Source organism: Tamandua tetradactyla, chromosome 6, assembly GCF_023851605.1.
Source record: "Tamandua tetradactyla isolate mTamTet1 chromosome 6, mTamTet1.pri, whole genome shotgun sequence".
Lineage (NCBI taxonomy): Eukaryota > Metazoa > Chordata > Mammalia > Pilosa > Myrmecophagidae > Tamandua > Tamandua tetradactyla.
Genome location: NC_135332.1, coordinates 79,371,545 through 79,394,942, shown reverse-complemented (window position 1 = coordinate 79,394,942; position 23,398 = coordinate 79,371,545). Strand labels below are relative to the sequence as shown.

Here is a 23,398-nt window from a genome sequence, read left to right as displayed (position 1 = left end):
AAATCATTATTTATAATAAAAACTCAACTGGAAGGGTAAATAGAATAATGGAGATGTCAGGGAGGGAAATCAGTGAACTTCTAAACTGAATCAATAGAAATTCTCCAATCTAGGAGAGAGAAAGGATATTATTTTAAAGAATGAGCAGCACCTCAGGGACCTGTGGGAAAATTTCTAAAGAAAGAAGATTTGGAAAGTTTCCTAGAAGAAGAGTTTAGAGAGAATGGGACAGGCACAGTTCTTGAAGAAACAATGTCCAAGATAAACGACCCAATTTAGGGACAAATGCCAACTTACAAATTATAGAAACTTAGCAAACCTGAACAAGATGAATTTGAACACAGCAAAACCCACAGGTGCATGAGAGTCAAAATGCTGAAAACCAAAGATAAAGACAAAATATTGAAAATAACCAAGAAAATCCCAGACATTTAACAAACTGGAAAACAATAATTTGAATAACTGAGGGTTTATCATTAGAAACCATGCAAATCAGAAAAGGGTTTAACTGTGCCTTTAAAGTTCAGTAAACAAAGAAGGCAAAAACAAAAAAAACAAAAAAACTGCCAACCCATAATTTTAGATTCAGCAAAATATGAGGCATGAAGGTGAAATGAACATAAAGATTTAGAGAAAAATAATAATTTGTTGTCCCCTTAGAGACGAGCGCCCCCAGTGATGCGGGTGGGAGTTTGTGTAGAATGTGTGCTGTCCCCTCGCCTTTACCGTCCGAGGCCACTTGGAGACCCAAGGCGAGGGAAGGACCCAGTAGAGGACAGCGCCCGGCAGGCGGATGGCATGAGGAAGGACCGGGTAGCTCGGAGAGAACCTAGAAAACCCCGCAGCGGCGCGGGCGGGCATTGCGCATCCCGCGGGCAGAAGGAGGGGGCGAACAGGAGCGGCAGAGCCATCCCTAATGGCACGTGGCAGCCGCGAGCCCAACCTGGCGGCCCCGCGACAGGGCACACGTCACAAGGGCAACCGCTTCGCCGCGCGATGCGCGCGAGGGAGGACGGGCTCGCGGGCAACGACCGCTGGCAGGGACGGTTGACCCGCAGCCGGCGGAGAGACGGAGGCAAGAGGCGCCAGGGGCGTGGGATGCAGAGATCCACTAGCTTGGGCTGACCCGCGGGACGGTCTCGGAGTGCAGCCCTGGGGGTGTTTTCTGTGCTAACCTAGTGATTCCCACGCCCACCAGGCATGTCTGGTGTGTGCATGATTAGAGCCCCCATAAACTGAATTTCACACCACTATCCTGACTCCAATCTGGTCCCAAACAGAAGAACAGGGGGTTACAAAAAGTTTCAGCCTGAAGATTAATGATACCAGTGAAACTCAAATCTACATGAAGGTATGAAGTGCATCAGAAGTGGTACATATAAGTGAATATAAAAGACTAGTTTTCTCTTAATTTCTTTTTAAAGCATGTGGCTGCTTAGAGCAACATTATAGCATTGTCTTGTGGAGTTTAGTATGTATGTAAATGCAGCTTATATAACAAACATTTCTTACAATGATGGGGTTAAATGTACCTATCCAGTTGCAAGGTTTCTATATTTTACTAGTAATAGCATACTGTTAACTCTTATTAGGCTGCAAACAGTGTAAATTCAATCCCTAGACTAACCACTAGAAAAAATCAAAGAGAGATGGATAAAAAAAATGGGAAAACTAAAATGGGAGTCTAAAAATATTAAATCATCCAGAAAAAGCAGGAACTGTTACAAAAACAGAGCAGACAAGTATAGAATAAGTAATAAAATGGTAGAGATGAGTATAAGTACATCAATGCTTATGTTAACTGTTAATGAATGGAAAAAGAATGATGGATCTCCACTAGAAAGCAGGGAACCTGGTTTAGGATTGTGCCCAAGGCAGACTTCAGTGTGAACTATTTTTGTGGGAAACACTGTTGACCAAAAAGACCTCTTTGTGGGCAATGGTCCACCATCAACCTTAAAAAATCGTTTCAGCTTGCATGAGGTAGGAAGTTAAGTTAATGGCACAGGTGATGTAAGAGGCTCAGTCTGAACCATTTAGCATCCACATCTAACTTTCTTGCATGTGAAAGTGGTATGAAGCAACTGCTTTTGGTGGCAATTAAGGGGAGTGCACTTGTCTTAAGAGACCATACATAGATTCTGGCTTCACAGTGAAGCGGAAGCAAAGAACACTGAGAGGAGTGTTTGCTCTGTGGAACTGGAATTAAAAAGCTTTCATTTGCTGTTGTACATATGTGGGGATTCATAATGAGGGGTCTGTGTGTTAGAGAGGACAAGACACTCAAGTTACACTATAGTGCCACATAAGTTCTGGTTAGAGCCAGCACAGTGTTCAGAACATCTTAGGAAAACTCTAAGTATTCATTGAGTAAGTGAAGGAATAAGTAAATAAACTCAATTAGTTCTAAGTAGTTTTTCTTTCTTTCAATGTTTACAATATGGGTTTATTCTAACTTTTTAATCCACTGTTGATAGTGAATAAAGAAGCAAGAAACATTGCATGAAAACTTCAAAGGCATTCATTGTCTCCTCTGTGGAAGTCCCCTAAAGCAATTAATCCTGCATGGAAATCTTTGGGGCCCATTAACTGAGAGTCTGTTAAATTGGAGATCACTGAATTACAAATTATCCACTAGAGACTGAGACTGGGAAAAACTGAGTAGAAAGTAATTGAATCACATTGTTCTATTTAACTGCCTAACTGTTAGGCAAAACATCTGGGAAAGAAATTCCAAGAATAGAGGCTCTGGCATACATATCTCAGAGAGATGGGTAAGAGGTGATATGATTAACATGCTGTTTTGACCTATTCATTTGTTTAATACATTAGTGATTTCCTAAATTTTTAATCACTCATGTGTTTTTGGATTAGGCACTATTTGCATTATTACCCTCAGATTATTTGGAATTAAGTTTGCTTAGTATGAATTTATATTTTACAAATAGGCATCTACATTGAAATTACAGATAGGCTAAAATTTCCTTTTTTAGTGCTTTCCCCATTAAGCTTTTTTTTTCTTGTTTGAGCAGGCGCCAGAAATTGAACCTGTGTCTTCAGCATTCTATTAAGCTTTGTTATCAATATTACACTATACTTGCAAAATATATTTCTTTGGCCCTGGATCAATTTACACAATGTAGGTATTACCTATTCTTTAATGCTTGGGAAGACAGATGTAGATCCATCATCTCCTGGCACCTTTGATGTGAAAGTTGTGGAAAGAATGATTTAGTTCTCCTTCATAGTAAAGCATCATTCCTGAATTCTACCTTTTATTGCATTCATGCTTGTCATCACTGATGAAATAAAAAATCTAGAAGTCATATTTGAATGATCCCTTTCCTTAATCCTCCACATCTATTCTGCCAACAAACCATGTTGACTCTACCAAAATATATCACATTCTTCCCAACTCCAGGTGCTCTGTAGAAACCAATCTAGGGTGGACATTGAAAATAATTTTCCAATTAGCTTCACTCTTCTATTCTTATTTCCCTACAACTCATTCACTGATGTAAATAAGACTACTGTTCTCTTTAAAGCACTATATCATTGTTTTTAAATATTTGCTGTCCTTCCTGGGAGCAATTATACTCAACACAAGTGGTTAAGGTTAGGCCATGTGACTTGGTCTTGTAAAATAAATGTGAGCCAATACATAGGAGTTGAAAGAATATGTGCATTTCTGGGCAAAAGCTTTAGAAACCAGGTCATGGAACAGTTCTCAATGTTCCTTTATCCATGCACAATCTCAGATGGCCATCTATTGGGTGGACACTAGGCCAGGTAAAGCATTTGAGCTTTAAGGGGTCATAAGAAAGGTAGCTTACCTTTTCTAACTTCTAACCTGCTGAGGGGAGAAATTGCAAGGTGGTTGGAAATGAGATAAGTAAGCCACTCTCAACTATTTTCCACAGTTAACTGATAAAAAGAGGCAATATGGGTAGGTTGATCTGTATAGCTGCCCATGTGGCACAAAATTAAATGGTGGAAAGAATTTTTTCACAACTTAAATTCTATTTAAGTATTGTCAGAATAATTTGTTCATCTTATTTTCTTAAACTCATTAGTTATCTGTCAGTGTTAGAAAAAGGAGCGCATCACACTTAATAGCTCTTTATCTATTCTCACTTATATCCAAATTACATGACTGATATATTTCCATTTAACTTTAACTTAAATTTCCTTTAAGGATCAAATAAATATTTGAGATTGAAAATTCATTATAAAGTATTTACCATAGTTAGGTCACTGCTAAAGATAGGCAAAATGGAACAAATAGGACATTCTCTGAATGGTGTATGTGATCTAAGCTGTTTGGGATTACACTTCAAGCAGAGAGAAGTTAGAAAGAAACTATGGTTCTGTAAGTAACAGAGTAAGGTATATTTTTGGTTTGTTTCAATTTGAATTCTGCAATACACTAAAAATACTGTATTAGCTAATGCTTCAGCTTTTTTGAGAGAAAATAGGTATCAAGACATACAATTTATAAGAAACTATACTGAAACCTTTTTTAAGAACCATAAAAAGAAGACATTATAGTCACCAATAATGGACATCTCTGGTCAGATGGGGAAAATAAAACACATAAACTAAGACCTAAATGCTATTTCCCATTCTGATGGCATCTTGCTATTGGAGAAAATTTAACATATATCATAAATGCAAGATGGATATAGATTTTAAGTTGTATTGTTACTGAAATATGCTATTCCAGTGATTATTTCTAAATCAAAGCATAGGTGGAGTCTTCAAAACACTGAAAAATGGGTCATAAATTTCTATATGAAAAATCTAGGCTATACTTTTCCTTCAATTTTTATGTCATCTATGTGATTTATGCCATGGTTTGTTCTTAGTTTTGAGTATCAATGTCAAATAATGCTTTTACATATGTTTTTATAGTGATTTCCATCTGAGACAATGCTATTTAGTTGTTAATGGTTTTGGCTCTTAGGGTTAGAGAATATGAAAATGTGACAAAAGGCTCTCCAGAGTTGATCTTCCAAGGTGGAAAATCAGAGGAGTCAATTTTCTAGAGTTGCTGAATCACAACTTTGGTGAACATCTTGTCAGAAACCATTACATGAAGTATGAAAGAAGGTATGTAGTACTGCTTTAAGTTAATGGTCAGTAGTATGAACTATACCTATTACTGCATAATTTCTTAGAGATAGGAATAATTTACTGAAGTCTAGTGTCCTTTAACTGTTATTAGAGACTTGAAACAAGCTTTTTAAATTTATTTTACTTTTATTTGCATGTGACATAATCTTAATGGCATTATAGAAAAATAAGAAATAATGAATTTTGCTCATCAAGTTTGGGGAAAACTGGAGTAAGAACTTTTAGAGAAACAGCAACTCAATAAAATTCCTTTACTCATAGATTCTGAATGCTTCAGATAATGAAATAATCAGACATACAAACACATTAATAATGTTACAAACATTTCCTACTGGGGACAAAGGGTACTCTTTATAGTTAGGAAATTTCAGCTATAAAAATTGAATGATTACATGCACTTACTATTAAATCTCTTGAGAATTTTTTCTTATTTTTGGGAACTAAGTGGAAAAAATAAAATTAAAATCCCACACAAACCCTTATGATTTTAGAAGCAATGGGAAGTATTATATCAGACCACAAGGATAGCTCTGGTATCTCTTTACTACTTTGTGCAAAATTTAAGAATATGAGCAATAATATTAAAGAAGAGAGAGAACCTCAAACAAACCTGGAAATAGCCTGAGTGCATATCTATGTAAAGGAATGCAGCCCCATAATAAAATGAAATGGACCACCAACGCATGCAAAAAATATGGGTGTATATCAAGACATTTTTCTTACCTGAAAGAACCTAGACACCACAGACCACATGTGTGATTTTATTGATATGAAATTTCTAGGAAACTGTAGAAGCAGAAGTCAAACTGATATTTGTTTTTAGTTGGTGCTGAGAGTGAGAACCCACCGCAGAGCTGACAGAAAGGAGTCATGGGGGAAATAGAAGTGTGCTAGAACTGAATTATGATGATGGTCACACAACTGTACATTTACAAAAATTCATTGACATCTACACTTAAAATGGAGGATTCCATGAGTTTTTGGTAAATAATACTTCATTAAATCCTTTAACAAAATATGTGCAAAGGGAGATGCTAGAATTTATGTTGTGGCTAATCTAAGTAGTGAGTCAGGGAAACCCTTTTCATAATGTGATGCATGCCAGGTCATGAAGGAATCCAGGGAAAGGAAAAAATGTTTGAATATGAATATGTGCAGGAATTCCAGGAAAAAATATACCCACATGCACTAAATGATATAGATATAAATGTCACTGCTGAGATTATATACAACTCTGGTTCTCTTATCCTGTTTTATCTCCCTAGGCTGTTGAAGCAACCATGAAATGGGGAGGCTTAAACAGTGGGAACTTATCAGCTAACAGTCTTGGGATTGGGAAAATGTCCAAATTAAGGCATCAAGATGATGCTTTATTCCAGAAGACTGGCTGCTGGAGATTTTTGGCTCTTTTGTCTCATGTAAGGCACATGTCAGAGTCTGCCAGTCTCTCCCTTCTCTACTGGATTTCATTGATTTCAGCTTTCTGTCTGAATTTCACTGTCTTATAGAGAACTTCAGTAAGAGAATTAAGACTCATCCTAAATGAGGTGCACCACATCTTAAACTGAAGTAGCCTTATCAAAAAATCCTACTCACAATGGGCTCCACAGGAATGGATTACATTTAAGAACATATCTTCCTAGGGTACATATGGCTTCAAACCACTGCACTCCACTCTCTGAACCCCCACCCCTCAAAGACTTATTTTTTTCCAGCTGCAAAATATATTCATTCCACTACAATATCCCAAAAGCCATAAGTGATATCAGAAACAAGTGCTTAGTACAAAGTCTCATCAAAATCAGTTATGGCAAAGGCATTATTCCAAATAAATGTCAACAGGTAGAGGGCATAGGGGAGGGATATGGAATCTCAGTGGAAGAAATGGAAATGTGTTCCTATAGATCATGGTGGCAAAGACATGTCAATTTACTTAGGATGCCTTGTATGATATGTGAAAACAACTGTTTAAAAATGATCAGAGAGAAACAAGTGCTGGAGAAAATGTGGAGAAAGATATACATCTATTCACTATCAGTAGGGAAACTGAAAGATTCAGCCCCTTGGAGGGCAGTGTGATGGTTCCACAAGAGACTAGGGGTGGGGTTGTCATATTATTCTGAATCCCATTGCTCATTCTATACCTGGAGGAACTGAGTGTGGGGACATGAATGGGCATTTGCACACTGGGGTTTATGGTGGCAGTGTTCATTATCCACAAGTAATGGAGTTAGCCTAAGGATACACTAACAACTGTGGTGTATACATACAATGGACTACTGAACAGCCCCAAGAAGCAATGACATTATGAGCTATGCAACTAAGTATGTGAACCTTAAGGACTGTATGTTGAATGAAATGTCAGAAACAAAAAATCAAATATTATCATGCCTCACTCATATGGACTTCATCCGTACTCCTCTATCACATAATGGCCAGCCTCTCCTGGCCTCTTCCATCTCTTCTGGATTCTGTTGGATTTCAGGTTCTAGCTGCTCCTTCTATGACTTCTCTCTCCCTGAATTTCATTCTGATTTTAAAGGAATCCAGTCCTGGGATTAAGACACTTCTTGATTGAGGTGGGGCACACCTTAACTGAAGTAACCACATCAAAAAGTCTAAAAATATGTTCATGCTCACAGAAATGGATTAAGTTAAAGAACATGTTCTTCTCTGGGGTACATAGATCTGAATATACCTACACTGTGAAAAGAGTAAAAAAGTATTAAAATAGGATAGGGAAGAATGAAATGGATGCAGAGAAGAATAGACTGGAAAATTACTGGAAATTTTGACATGGGATCAGCCAGTAGTTTAATATGTATGTTGAACTAATCATTTGACTCCCATGGATTAAAATTTATTCACTTATCAACTGAGTGTTGGATTAGATAATTACGTTAACAAATCCTAATTTTCTTCCATCCTAAGAATTAGTAAAACTAAACAAAACTACTAATTTTGAGTTCTAGATTCAGAGGTGTGTGTTTGTGTGTTTGAAAGTGATACATTCTGTATGTGCAAAGACACTTTTCTTCTTAAGAAAAATATGCTTACAATTACAAAGTACATTTTGCAGGTATTCTATAAGTTTTGAATAGTGCAATAAAGTTATAGTAAATACATATAATTGAAATAGCTTGTGATATGCTTGAGAAAAAAGTATCAATAAAATCACATTGTAGAGCACATATGGTAATACTATAAAAAGATTCATAACTTTAAAAGTATAACAATTTTTCAGGATGTTTTATTTTCTTACTCTGATTTGCTCTCTTCTCTTGATTGGTCTCCTTTGGAATAGCAAAGAACATGACTAATTAAATGAATGATCATTTCCATTTTGTGTAGCTGTGTTTGTGTACATATATGTGCATGTATATGTACACATATATACAAATGTAGACTTCACTAGACACAAAGGAACACTTTTTTGCTTGTATCTATAAATTTCTTAACTTCTGAAAGATAATCCTCTCCAAAAGGAATGTTCTCTTTTCTCCTCACCCCCCAACTCTAACTGATCATATTGATGCCATGTTCATCAAAATGTCTCTAACCTGTCCACTTCTTTCCATGTACACTGCTTCACCATCCCACCCCCCTTCCACACCATATCTCTTACTTGTCTCATATATTATCTCCCCCACCATTATTTAATCAGAAACAAATGTGATCTTAATATAACTTGAAATGTGTAGGGATTTTACTTTCCTGTGTAAGGATTTATGTTTAGCATTTTTGGCTAATATTGCAATTTTGAGAGCAATGAATGGAGATTATGCAGAACTCCCCCAACTCTATTATAAATGGCACATTAGGCAGTATAACATGTAGCTTAAGTTGTACAGCAACTTTGTGAGTTTAATGATGTAAGATCCACTGTGTAGATGAGGAAATTGAGGCTAAGAGGGTTGGTGTCTCAGGCTTCGTCTTATCGAGGGAGTGACAAAGATGGAATTCAAACGCAGGAATGTTGTGACCCCACAGCACATATAAGCCCCACCATAAGTCAGAAGAGGGAGATTTCTCCTCTCTCAGCCTTCAGTACTCATCCGTGTCAGCTCATTTGAGAGTCTGTTGTTCCAGGCAGTAGTTAATAAATCACAGGCCAGATGAAAGTCCAATAGACAGTCAAAGTAGGTTATTGCCTCTTTTATCTTACCCCTGCTTACCATCCTGAGATAGCATCCTTAAGATAAAACACAAACATTATTGTGCTATCAAATCATAGGAAAATTGGGGATTTATTACTGCAAGTTTCTACTCAAATAGGGGAATAGAACTTCATTTCTCTTTGATATTTGGGGATATGCCATTGTTTCAGAGTTGTGATGTGGAGAAGTAGGTCTCCAGCACTTATAATTTCACTAACCTCCTCTGGAACTTGAGAGCCATATCCAGTTTCCAGTGGCCACATGAAAGAAATAATGTATTGGTTCCCTGACAGAACCTCCCTTTGTGCTGTAGGAATATTGGTATGTTAGGAATGCTGTTCTCAGACCATTGTGATAACTGAAGGCTAGAGAGTGAAGTATTTGCTCAGCCCCTTCCAGGTGCCCAGCAAGAGTGGCATACAGAAAAAAGACAACTTCTTGCTCTCAAATGCCTACCAGTTGTAGAGTATCAAAAACTCAAGGCATTTGGGATCCACAACATGGCTGTGTTCAGGTCCTTTTATTGTGGCCCATGTGACCAAAGAATGTTGAATTGCACCTGAATCCTGGAAAGATGTGCTCCTTGTTAGGTCTAGGAAAGTGGATACTTAGTTTGCACCATGTTTGTCAGTCTTTTCTTCCCTATTGGGGATGAAATCATGTGTACCACCAAAGACATATTAAAGTCTTTTCTGTATTCCTGATGGTGTGAACCCATCTGTTAATAGGGTCTTTGAAAATGTTATTACTAGTTAAGGTATGGAATTAATTGTGATTGAATGTTTGAAGATCCTATTTAGAAAATGCCAAATTGATTCATATGAGACTTAATCCATATGACAGCATTCCTTCTGAGGCAGAGTAAATTTGGACTCAGCTAGTCAGTAAAAGCCAGAAGTCAGAGAAAGCCAAGGAGGAGATCAATGAGACAGATTGTCAGGCAGGGCAGAGGTGCAGGCCAAAAAAGCCCAAGAATTGTGGCAAAGTAGATTGAGTACCTGAACACTACAGGTTCCAGAAGAAAGCATGGCCTTGTGGGACTTTGATTTTGGACTTCTTGCCACCGAAGTTGTGAGATATCAATTCCCATTGCTTAAGCCAACCAGTGTCTGGTTTTTGTTATGGGAGACCTGACAAGTTAAGACATCTCCCAATTAGTTTCCTGGCCCATGATTTGGGGCTTTTGTGTATGCTGCAGGTAGTCAAAGTACAGACCAAAGATAACAATATGTTCTTTGAACTAAAAGAGGCAAAATACACTTGCAGAACAGGCTATGATGAAGATGCAAGAAATATACTTAGGCAGCACCTGTGGCAGCAATTCCCCTTGTTCTAGAGGAAACGCTCTTAATTTGAGAAAGATTCTAACATCAGTTAGATAACTGTCACAAAGCCTATGATGATTCTATTGGATTGCAGGATTGTAGTAAGTCTCCACAGTTCAAGCTCAGATCATGGACTATCTTAAATGTTCCATCCCATGAACCCCAATGTCCAGCTTTTCCAGGATGCAGTCTTCCAAAAGGGAATAGTTGAGTTCTGATGTAACCTGCCAACTTGTCCCAACTCTAACATGATACATGATAGGCACTCATCATGTTTAAACTTTGCACATTACTTTCTGATTCTGTCCTCTATTCCAAAGTAAGCCTTTTTATCTCAATTTAGGAACTGGATTAGGGTGGAGATGCTAAAAGCCTGTTGCCACTGTGGAGGAAGGACACAAACTGTAGACACAGTTACAGGGTGTAGTCTGTTTAGGATCTGTAGTTTGTGGGTATCAGTTGCAGTAGAGATATGGCACTCTTTTTGCTAAGAGGTGACACTTCAAATTATCCTATACATACCTGAACCATAAGGTGCAGTCACTGCTTCAGATTTCAAATGCTCTCATCACCCTATTCTCCTCTTATAGAACAGAATCAAAGACTTCTGTCTATATAGGTACTTAACACAAACCCTTGATTTAGTTTCTCAGCTGTAAAAATAAAAACCTTACAATGGGTTCACTTAACAACAGAAATGCACTGGCTCATGGTTTCAAAGGCTAGAATGCTTGCTTTCTCTTAGGATCAGTATCATCTGGCTGGCTGGCAATCTTTTTGTGTCATGGTCAGGTTCATGTGTCAACATGGCCAGGTGGCAGTACCTGTTTGTCTGGTTTGGCAAGTGCAGGCTTGTCTGCTGCTATGAGGACATTTCAAAGAATTAAATCATAATCATGTTGGCTGCATCTACAGCTGATTCCTTTTATAATCAGCTGAGGGGAGTGTCTTTTGCAATGAGTGATGCTTAATCTAATCACTGGAAGCCTTTTAATGAAGATTCAGAATAGACAGGCTCTCTTCCTGCTTCAGCCATCAAACCTCCCCTGTGGAGTTCATCCAGACCCTACATCAGAGTCATCAGCTTTGAAACCTGCCCTATGGATTGTGGATTCTACATCCCCATGGTTACATAGGTACTTTCTATAGATTTTATATTTATGGATATTTCCTGTTGATTTTGTTTCTCTAGAAAAGCAACTAATACAGCTTGGTACTAGGAGAAGTTCTTAGGAAACTAAATCTTAAAAATTGGTATGAATGATTGGTTTTCTTCTCTGACTGTACTCAGAGGAACAAAGGACTCTGATTCCTATAATCAGAATGGTACTGCCAATCCATGGGGTGAGTTGACAAAAGTGATAGCCAAAATATCACCATCAATTCTTCTAATGCTTTGCCTGTATGAAGCCAGACTCTAGGGAATAATCTTTTTGTGAACTTTATGGAGTTTTGTGGAAATAGGAGGTGTAGTAATGCTGCCTGGTTGTTTTTAGATACACTGTATGCATTAATGAGTGAAAGAGCTGGGCTTAAGGCTTCCAATGAGAAGCTTTCACACTATCTGAGAAATGAAAACATTACTGAGTATCTTGAAGGAAAATTTTATTTCCTGTAGCTGTAGACTTGAGGTCTCCAGAAATCAGATTCAGAATCTTATTGTTAGAGTAACAACTTTACAATGTAAACTGAAATCTCTATCTTACATAGTGTCTGCAGTAAAAGTGAGGGCTTTGATTAGAAAGGAGTGGGACTCTGAAAAATGGGATGGTACATATAGATTGATAATGATTTAGGTGGAGAGGTTGAAATCCTAGGCCATGCTGAGTTTTCTCTAGACAACCCTGTAATGGTCTGCCCTGGGGATATAGCTGCCCCACCTCCAGACTGCCCTGATGAGTTGGTCACCCAACCTCCACCTGAAGCAATTAGCCCTAGAGTGATGAATCTGTTCCACCATATGAAACTGCAAATGAATGCCCTGGAGCAAATGGCTTGGAAGATACTTCTAATTCTTTTCATGACCTACCACCACCACCCCTCATTTCTTCCAGACATAACTAAACTAAAATCCCAACAGGCCCCTAAAGGTGAGGTATAAAGTATCACAACTGAAGAGGTACATTATACTCCAAAAGAACTATGTGAGTTTTCCAATTTATACAGACAGAAATCAGGGGAATATTCTGGCAATGGTTTTTAAGGGTGTGGGATAATGGCAGGAGGAATATAAGGCTGTATCAGGCTAAATTTATGGATATGGGCTCACTAAGCAGAGGTTCTGTATTCAGTGTTACAGCTTGAGGGGTTAGAAAAGGTATTAACAGTTTTTTGGATGGTTGGCTGAAACATGGGTCAAAAGGTGGCCAACATTACCTTAGGTTGAAATCCCAGAACTGCCCTGGTATAATGTAGATGAGGGGACCCAGATGCTTAAAGAGATTGAAATGTTAACATAGATTTATCATGCAAAGCCTGCTGTTATACCCCAGGAATGTCCAGAGGATGCAGCTTTTACCAGAACCATAAGAAATTAATTTGTGAGACTAGCACCATCATCCCTGAAGAGCTCATACTTGAACTTCTCTGTAGATCAGATATTACTGTGGGAAGTGCTGTTACTCAGCTAGAATCCTTAAACATAATGAGAATGACAAGATTCCAAGTTGTCAGAAGCCAGGTGGCAGCATATAATCACCAAAACAGGGTGGACCTTGCTATTATAATAGACAAAAAACTCAAAGCAGGAGTCAAAATAATCTGACTCAGAGATTTATGGCATTGACTAGTAGTCATGGGGTACCTAGAAGTATAATAGTTGAGCAGTCTACTAAATTCTTGCTTGAGTTGTATAAACAAAAGGGTTCTAGCTCAAATGAACAGAAGTTTAACTTGAATTACAATGGTCCCTTACTCAATCCCAGACTTGAGACAACTTACAGATCTCAGAGCCCCTTGAATGAAGGGGAGGCCAGGTTCATTTTGGGGGAGAACCCTGTTGCACTGTCACAAAATTATACCATTAATCTTCCTCCAAGCCTTCCCCAAGGAGACCTATGGCCTTTTACCAGGGTAACAGTGCATTGGGAAAAAGGAAATGATCTGATATTTTGGGCATTATTAAACACTGGTTCAGAAGTGACATTAATTCCAGGGGACCCACAACATCACTTTGGTCCACCAATGAGAGTGGAGGTTTATGGAGGTCAGGTGACCAATGCAGTTTTAGTTCAGATCCATCTCAAAGTGGGTCCAGTGGTCCCCTGGAACGATTCTGTTGTTATTTACCCAGTTCCAGAAAGCATAGTTGAAATAGACACACTGAGCAACTGGCAGAATCCCCACCTTTCCTCTCTAACTTAATGCAGTGAGGGTTATTATTGTGGGAAAGGTCAAGTAGAAGCCATTAGAATTGCCTGTACCTAGCAAAATAGTAAACCAGAAGCAATGCCGAATTTCTGGAGGGCTTCAGAGATTAATGCCACTCTTAAGGACTGGAAGGAAGCATGGGTGGTGATTCCCAACACATCACCATGCAACTCCTCAATTTGGCCTGTGCAGAAAACAGATGGGTCTTGGAGGATGACAGTGGATCATTTTAAGCTCAACCAGGTAGTAACCACAATTGCAGATGCTGTTCCAGATGTGGTCTCATTTCTTGAGCAAATTAATACATTCCCTGGTACCTGGTATGCAGCTATTGATCTGGAAAATTCTTTTATCTCAATAGTTGCTTATAAAGACCACCAGAAACAGTTTACCTTCACCTGGCAAGGTCAGCAATATACTTTCACAGTCCTACATCATGGTACATAAGATCTCCAGCCCTATGTCATAAACCTGTCCACAGGGACTTGATCATTTCTCCCACCCACAAGACATCACACTGGTCCGTTATATTGATGATATCATGTTGAATGGACCTAATGAGCAATAAGTAGCAGCTGCTCTAGACTTGTTGGTAAGGCATTTGCATGTCAGAGGATGGGAGATAAATCTAACAAAAATGCAGGGGACTTCCACCACAGTGAAATTTCTAGGAATCCAGTGGTGCGGGGCATGTCGAGATATTTCTTCAAAGATGAAGGTTAAGTTGCTGCACATAGCCCCTCCTATTACCAAAAAAGTGAAACAATGCCTAGTTGGTTTCTTTGGATTTTGGCAACAATATTTTCTCATTTTGGTGTGCTACTCTGGCACAATTTATCAAATGACCAGAAAGCTGCTAATTTTGAGTGGGAACATGAATAAGACGAGGGTCTGTGACAGGTCCAGGCTGCTGTGCAAGCTGCCTTGCCACTTGGACCATATGATCTAGCAGGTCCAATGGTGCTGAAAGTGTTAGTGGCAAATAGAGATGCTGTTTGGAGCCTTTGCCAGGCCCCTATAGAAGAATCCCAATGTAGACCATAGGATTTTGGAGCAAAGCCTTACCATCTTCTGCAGATAACCACTCTCTTTTTGAGAAACAGATTTTTGACCTGCTACTGGGCCTTAGTAAAGACTGAATGTTTAACTGTGGGTCACCAAGTTACCATGGACCTAAGTTACCTGTCAAGAGCTGGGTATTGTCTGACCCATCAAGCCATAAAATTGGGCATATGCAGCAGCACTCCATAATATAATGGAAGTGGCATATTCAAGATAGGGTCAGTGCAGGTCCTGAAGGCACAAGTAAGTTACATGAGGAAGTGGGCCAAATACCCATCATCTCCACTCCTGCCACATTACCTTCTCTTTCCCAGATGAGAGTATGGCCTCTTGGGGAGCTCCTTGGGGAGTGAATTGATTGAGAAGAGAAAACTCAGGCCTGGTTACAGAAGGTTTGGTATGATATGCAGATACCACCCATAAGTGGACAGCTGCAGCACTCCAACACCTTTCTGGGGTATCCTTGAAGGAGAAGGAATTTGCTGAGAGTAAATTCTCCCAGTGGGCAAAATTTCAAGCAGTGCCTCTGGTTGTTAATTTTGCTTGGAAGGGAAACTGGCCAGAGGTGAATTTGTATACTGACCCCCAGGCTGTTGCTAATGGTTTTACTGGATGGTCAGTGAATTTGGAAAGACCATAATTGGAAAATAAGTGACAAAGAGGTCTTGGGAAGAGGGTTGTGGACATTTCTGCGTGGACTGAATGCAAGAAGATATTTGAGTCCCATATGAGTGTGCACTAGAGGGTGACTTCAGCAGAGGATATTTTAATAATCAAATGGATAATATGACCTGTTCCGTGGATACCAGTCAACCTCTTTCCCCAACCACTTCTATCATTGCCCAATGGGCTCATGAACAAAGTGGTCATAATGGTAGGGATGGAATTTATGCATGGGCCCAGCAACGTGGTCTTCCACTCACCAAGGCTGACCTGGCTACAGCCACTACTCTTTGTCCAACTGCCAGCAGCAGAGACCCACACTCAGCCCCCGATATGGAACCATTTCCTGAGATGACCAACCAGCTACATGGTGGCAGGTTGATTACATTGGACCAATCCCTTCATGGAAGGGGCAGCAATTACTTCTAACTGGAATAGACACATTCTCTAGATATGGGTTTGTTTTCCCTGCATGCAATGCTTCTGCCAAAACTACCATCCGTAGACTTACCAGAATACCTTATCCATCATCATGATATACCTCACAGAATGCTGTGTTCTTATCAGGGAACACACTTCACAGCAAATGAAGTTTGGGAATAGGCACATTCTCATGAAATTCACTGGTTACACCATGTTCTCCATAATTCAGAAGCAGCTGGATTGCTAGAACAGTGGAATGGCCTTTTGAAAAGTTAATTTTGGTGCCAACTAGGTGGCTGGGGCAATGTTCTCCAAGAAGTTGTATATATTCTGAATCAGCATCCACTTTGTGGTGTTGTTTCTCACATAGCTTTAGGTTCCATGGGTCCAGGAACCAAAGGGTGGAAATGGGAGTGGCACTACTCGCTATTACCCTTAGTGATCCACTAGGAAAATTTTTGCTTCCTGTCCCTGTGACATTGAGCTCTGCTGGTCTATGGGATTTAGTTTAAAAAGAGGGGTTGTTTCCACCAGAAGAAACAGCAATGATTCCATTGAAATGGAATCTCAAAGACTGTCACCTGGTCACTTTAGGTTACTCATGCCCCTGATCAACAAGCCAAGAAGGGGATTATTTTACTTTCTGGGGTGGTTGACCCTATCAGGGGGAAATAGGACTGCAATTGCACAATGGAGTTAAAGAAGTGTTTTCCTGGAATGTAGGAAATCCCCTAGGGTGTCTATTAGTACTGTCATGCCCTGTGATTAAAATCAATGGAAAACTGCAACAACCCAATCCAGGCAGGACTACCAATGGCTCTGAAACTTCAGAAATGAAGGTTTGGGTCACCTCACCAGGCAAAAAACAACAACCAGCTGAAGTACTTGTTGAGGGTAAAGGAAACATGGAATGGGTAGTGGAAGAAAGTAGTGATAAATATGAACTCTGGCCACATGATTAGTTAAAGAAATGAGGATTGTAATACTGTTTTGCTCATGTTAAACTGTTTAAGTTGTAAGAGATCAAGTTTAATAATGAATATTACCCAAGGTCTTGAACCCTATTCTGGGAAGATTCAATGTGTTTCTGGTTATATGCAGGAGAGTTGAGTATTGTTAGGTGAGGGAAAAATGTGTCTTTTATTGCTTTCTGTTTAGAAATTAGGTGTGGTTTAAGGTAATGTTTACAGTTGCCAAGTTGACAGGGCTTGAACTGTAATGATCAGGTTCATGTGTCAATTTGGCTAGGTGGTAGTACCTGTTTTTCTCATTGGGCAAGTGCTGGCCTTCTTGCTATGTGAACATTTCATAGAATTAAATCATGATCATGTTGGCTGCATCCACAGCTGATTTCCATTTCTAATCAGCCAAGAGGAGTGTCTTATGCTATGAATGATACTTTTTCTAATCACTGGAAGCATTTTAAGGGGGATTCAGAAGAGACAGGCTCACTTCCTGCTTAGGCCAGTGAGCCTCTCCTGTAGAATTCATCCAGACCCTCAATCAGAGTCATCAGCTTCACAGCCTGCCCTATGGATTTTGGACTCTACCTTCTCATGTTTATGTGAGACAGTTTTATGAATTTTATACTTATAGATATTTCCTGTTGATTCTATTTCTTTACAGAACCCTAACTAATATATTTTGGTTATTCACCTTATTAAAGACATGATGGCATGTTCTTTCTCTTCTGGATGCTGATGACTTCTGTTTCTGGCTGTTCTCCATGATTTCTCCTTTTGTGTCCAATTTTCTTTGCTTAGAAGGACTTCAGCCATATTGGGTTAGGGCTTACTCTCATAAAATTTGTGCACATCTCAACTAAAAACATCTTCAAATTTCCTATTTCTGTTTACAAATGGATTCAAATCTGCAGGACCGGAAATTGGGTGGGACCTGAACATGCTTTTTTTTTTTAGCATGGGCAGACACCGGGAATCAAACCAGGGTCTCTAACATGAAAGATGAGATCTCTGCCCTTGAGCCTCTGTGACCTTCCCTAAAAATGCTTTGTATAAGGAACATGATTCAGTGCTCAACAACTCTCAGAATACAGGAAAACATTGACTGTTGATGTTTCTTTTTATTTCAAAATCATTTATGGTGTATGTATGTACAATTAAGATGAAGGAGTAATAATTAACTGCATCTTGTTTTTTTTTTGTTTTTTTTTTTTTTTGCCTGTGCAGGTTCTGGGAATTGAACCCAGGTCTCTGACATGGGGGGCAAGAATTCTGCTACTGAGCCACCATCACACCACCTTAACCACATCACTTTAGACTATTGAATTAACCATATATATTTATTTTCACTTTTTAAGAATAAGAAGTGTGAATTTTGAATTTAAGGTTTATTGTACGAAAAAAAAGCTTGGATTTAGTCAGTCCCATTGCACAAAACCCTTCATGGCTGCCCATGGCACCTACTCTAAACCCAGTCTACATGGTCCTATGTAATCTGGCTCCTATCCACTTCTTAAATCTCATTTTATGAAATCCAGGTCCTCAGTCTGCTCCAATCACAATGGTTCTTTCAGTTTCTTCTTGCATTGGTCTCTTTTCTACCTCAGAAACAGTTGTTTCTCTCCTCCTCAAGATTCTATTTCCTTGGGTCTTTTGCCTAGAAGAACAGTCAGCAAAGCCTTATATTCTCCTTTATCACCAGTGATTCTTGATCTCGCTCCTCATTCTTCTAAAGCTTCCTTTCTTCCTAGTATCTCAGTTGGGCTGCCAGAAAGGTGAAGTGAAGGGTGCTGTGTAGTGAGGGTTCTTCAGAAAAATAAAACCCACAGCATATGTATATATGTGCGTGTGTGTGTGTGTGTGCATGTGTGTGTGTATGTGTGTATGAATATATATAATATGTATTATAGAAACTTACAGTGCAATTGAGACTAGCAAGTCCAATTCCATCGGGCAGCCCGCAAGTTTGGAACTCAGTAGTGGCAGTGAATTCTCTAGGCAAAGCTGACTGGAAAGAGAATTTTTTTCTTTGTGATGGCTGAAATCATCAGTTCTCCTTTTAAGGCCTTCACCTGATTGGAAGTCGAAACTTTTCTCATTGAAAACAATCTCCTTTGTTGATTATAGATGCAATCAACCATAGATGTAATAAAATGATCAATGACTTGTTTATCTTTGTAAATTCCTTCACTGTAACCATCAGATCAGTGCTTGTTGACCAAACAACTCAACACTGTAACTCAGCCAAGTTGACATATGAAATTAACTTTCATAAGCCTGCTTGAAAACTCTGTTGCTCTTTGAATCTTGAGTGCTGTGGTAGGAATATTGTGACCCTAATCTCGTGAGGTCTCTTGAATTGTGCTAATAATTTTTAAGCCTCAACAAATAAGACTCAAACCAAGTCCACATGGTAGGAATGAAAATAAATGCCACATCACTTTCTATATCATCCTCGTTTCTTTCCTACAGGTAAATTTTCTCACTTAAGGCACACCTTACAAAATGTGGCTATAAAACAAAAGCTTCTGTGAATATGAATGGAATTTCCCAATTTCTAGGGAATAGCTGTGGAACTATCTGTGGTTGTTTATGTATAATATTATTTCCCCATTTTGGACTTTTCTGAATCTGATCATCTCACTCATATCCATCCTTTAAAAAGGCAACATTGACAACTTATTGGTATTTATTTTTCCATGTTAGAAGAGTTTCTCTTTCCTCTTTATTCTCTCAGGTTTATAGTTGAACCATTAGGAAAGATATACAGACATATAACTAGGTTATCTCCCTGCTAAATTCTGTGTTCAGTGGATGGTTTGTTTATGTATTGTAAAAATGTTTAAAGAAAGATACTTTGAATCTTCTAAAAAGCCATGCAAAATTACACCATTAGAATTTTTTCCTCTACTAAGTATATACACCACCTACCAATCCCTTTGCTCTTTTGGTAATTCCTGGCCTTTGATCTTGAAGCTGCATGTGTTTTATATATATCCTTGATAGGAGTTAAAATCTCCTTACCTCATCTCTGACCTCATCTCTGACCTCATCTCTGTCTCATTTACTAGATCTTAACTTTGCCAGTCTTCTTAGGAAGCTGTTCAACTGTCTCATTTTCATGCTGACAGCTCATGTAGATCCCAGCTTGGTACATGACAAAGAAGGATACCTGTAATGCATCAAGGTGGTTTTACTTAACTTTGATTTCAGCTAAATATTAAGGTTATTTCCTGTAATGCAGATCTGGTTATTAACTGCTAAGCACCTTCATGTGACCAGAGATCAATAAATTATTTTTGTTCTCCACTTTAAGTTCCAAATTAGAAACACATTTGAGTGATGAAATTAAGCTGTTTACAAGGTTGACTGCTATTTAAGGCCTGAATTTAAGGCAAGAAATTAATGTCAAAAGGGGAAAGAGGGGAAAAAGGGGAAAGGGGGTGAAGTGACAGTACTTAAAATGTATTTGTTATGTTGTCTTTCATTTTCTGTTCCAGAATAGTTTCAGACCTTTATTCAATGTTTGTATAGTTTTTATTAGATAGAGGATGATTAAAATAGGATGTGATCATATGTTCAGTATTGCCATGAACTGTCAAAATTTTGTAGTTATAAATCTTAGCCTTGCCCATTTTCATTTTGGTTTCTAGTTTAATGATCAGTCTGTGTATACTAACCTATTCTGAGAGAGACAAATCCATGCAAAGTTGCATGTGTAGGTATAATTTAGAAAGTTAATTATCTTTAGCAAATATTGCTTAACATCAATATGCAAGACAATTTGGAGTGAAGTTCTTCTTTCACAGAAGAAATCAATTCTTATTTAAATTGGAACAAAATATTGCACACAATGCATTAATAATAAAATTAAACATGATGTTTGTTTTCATTTACTTTTTTATCATGTCAATTTTTATATCCAAGAAAAAATTGTTGGATATATTCCTTCAAAGAAATACTCTATTACTTATTTAGAAATATTTTTAGAATTTTGATTTTTTGCTTTAATTTATTCATTATTCATTAAATAGTAAAAGATTATGGTTGGTTTATAAGAAAGTTTAAAAATTTTAACATCATCTATATTGGATTATAATGTGCCTTCAATAAAATTTATGCATTGTTACTGAAATGCTGGATGAATTTAACAAATGTATACACTCATATAGCTACAACCAAAAGCAATTTATAGAAAATGTTTCTATTATTGAAAATAATAAGTTTGCTGAGCAGTTTTGCAGTTCATTTCCCCTCCTCATATTCCAGAAAATCACTGATCTAATTTCTATCATTTGTATCTTTTACTAATGGAATTTAGAAAATATATCTTTTGTTAATGTAATAATGAAGATATATGGCTTGTCTTTGTCTTTCACTTAGTCCATTTTATTTTAGAATTATCCATATAGCATTTATTTATAGTTACTTCTAAGTAATATTCCACTGTATGAATATACCACAAATTGCTTAGCCATTCACCTTGTAATGGAAGTTGAGACTATTATAAACCTAATATAAACTATCATAAAATAAAGCATCTATGAACATAGTCAAGTATTTATGCAAAAATATTTCAGCTATCTTCATTAAATAGCTAAAGGTGAACAAGTGGATTACATGGTAAATGTGTAAATATAGATTTAACATTGTTAAGATGTCAAAATATTTTCAAAAATTGTACATCATTTCATACTTGATCCAGACATGTGTTGGTCTTCTGGTTGTTTTACATCCTTGTTGATACTTAGACTTATCTTTATATATATTTTTGCCATTCTTGTAGGTATGAAATTGTATCATTGTTTGGTCTTACATGGCATTTCTCCCTGGTGTCTAAAGATGATGGTCATCTGTTGCTGTACTTAGTCATTTGTGTACCTTCCTTGGGAAATGTTTGCCCAAATCTGTTACTGATCCTTAAATTATGTTTCTCATCTAATAAATGAGGTAAGAGTCTTTAATATTCTGGATATGTCCTTCCAATGATACATGTTTTGAAATCTTTTTCTCCCAATATGACTAACATTTTCCTTTACTTAATCATGCATTTTAAAGAGCAGACAGTTTTAATTTTGAAGAAGCTTTATTTTTTAATATGTTACTGCTTTTTGTGTCTTCTCTAAGAAATATTTGTCTACATATAGGTCATTGTTTTGTTTTACTAAAGCTGAAGAAATGCAATATATCTGAAATGAACTGGCTTTTAACAATGGGGAGTTATTAGCTTGCAAGTTTACAAATATAATGTAAACTGAAAATGTCTAAATTCAGGCATCAACAGGAAGTATACTTCACTCAGGAAAGGCTGATTCTGTCTGGAACACCTGTCAGCTGGGAAGGCACATGGCTGGCATCTCTTCATCCTTGTTCCCTGTTCCATTGCTATCAAGTTCTGATGCCAGTGGTTTCCTTTCTAAGTATCTATTTGTCTTCACTTAGTTCCTCTGGGACCCAACTCTGGGTTCCTGCTTCCTTATCCTCTCATGGAAGGCACATGATGGTGTCTGCTGGTCCTTCTCTCTGCATTGTTGCTTCCAATTTCTGGCTTCAGTGGCTTCCTCTCTCAGCTTCTATAGCTGTGTCCTTGTCTCTCAGCTTCTCTGTTGTCTTTTTCTTTGAGTTTCTCTTAATTTGATCTCTTTTATCCTCTCATAATGGACCCCAATAAGGGGAATATGACACATCTTGAATAGGCTAGGTCACATCTCAACAGGTATAACTTAATGAAAACCTGACACCTACAATAGGTCTGCAGCTCCAGGAATGGATTAAAAGAACATGATGCTTTCTGGGATACATACAGCCTCCACTCCATCACAGTCAAGAAATAGTTTTTCTAAGTTTTCTATTAGAAGTATTAATAGTTTTACAGCTCCTTTTAGGTATATAATAATTTTGAATTACTTTTTGTGTATTGTGTGAGAGGATTAGGATTCTTTTTTCCTAAAGATATCCAATTTGTCTTGCACGACTTACTGAAAAGTTTTTCCTTTCCCCCATTGAATTGCCTGACATTTTTATTTTAAATATAATGTACGAGTCTGTTTTTAGACAAATATTTTACTTCATTAACCTATGCATCCATTCTTATACCAATACCACACTGTTTAATTTGACTTTATAGTAAGCCTTGGAATCAGAAAATATATGTTCTCTATCTTTGATTCCCTAGATCTTTTGAAATTCTAGGCCTAGTGCATTTCCATACACCTTTTAAAAACAGCTTTTCAGTTCCAAAAAAGAAATAGTCTGCTGAGAATCTGAATGACATTGTGTTGAATGTACATATGTGTTTGTTGAG

The 23,398-nt window shown here is 37.9% G+C and overlaps 1 long non-coding RNA gene across 6 annotated transcripts in view; it reads left to right on the top strand.

Moving 5' to 3' along the window:
* Positions 1 to 999: 999 nt before the first annotated feature.
* The window catches only part of LOC143688453 (uncharacterized), a 57,992-nt gene continuing 35,593 nt past the window's right edge, over positions 1,000 to 23,398 (top strand). For 2 of the 6 annotated variants that reach the window (XR_013178070.1, XR_013178072.1), the window contains exons 1-2: positions 1,001 to 1,351; positions 4,964 to 5,109. This is a non-coding gene — a long non-coding RNA (uncharacterized LOC143688453). Of the gene's footprint in view, positions 1,352 to 4,963; positions 5,110 to 21,880; positions 22,045 to 23,398 lie in introns of all 6 variants that reach the window. The other 4 variants (XR_013178067.1, XR_013178071.1, XR_013178069.1 and 1 more) reach the window with 3 other exon arrangements.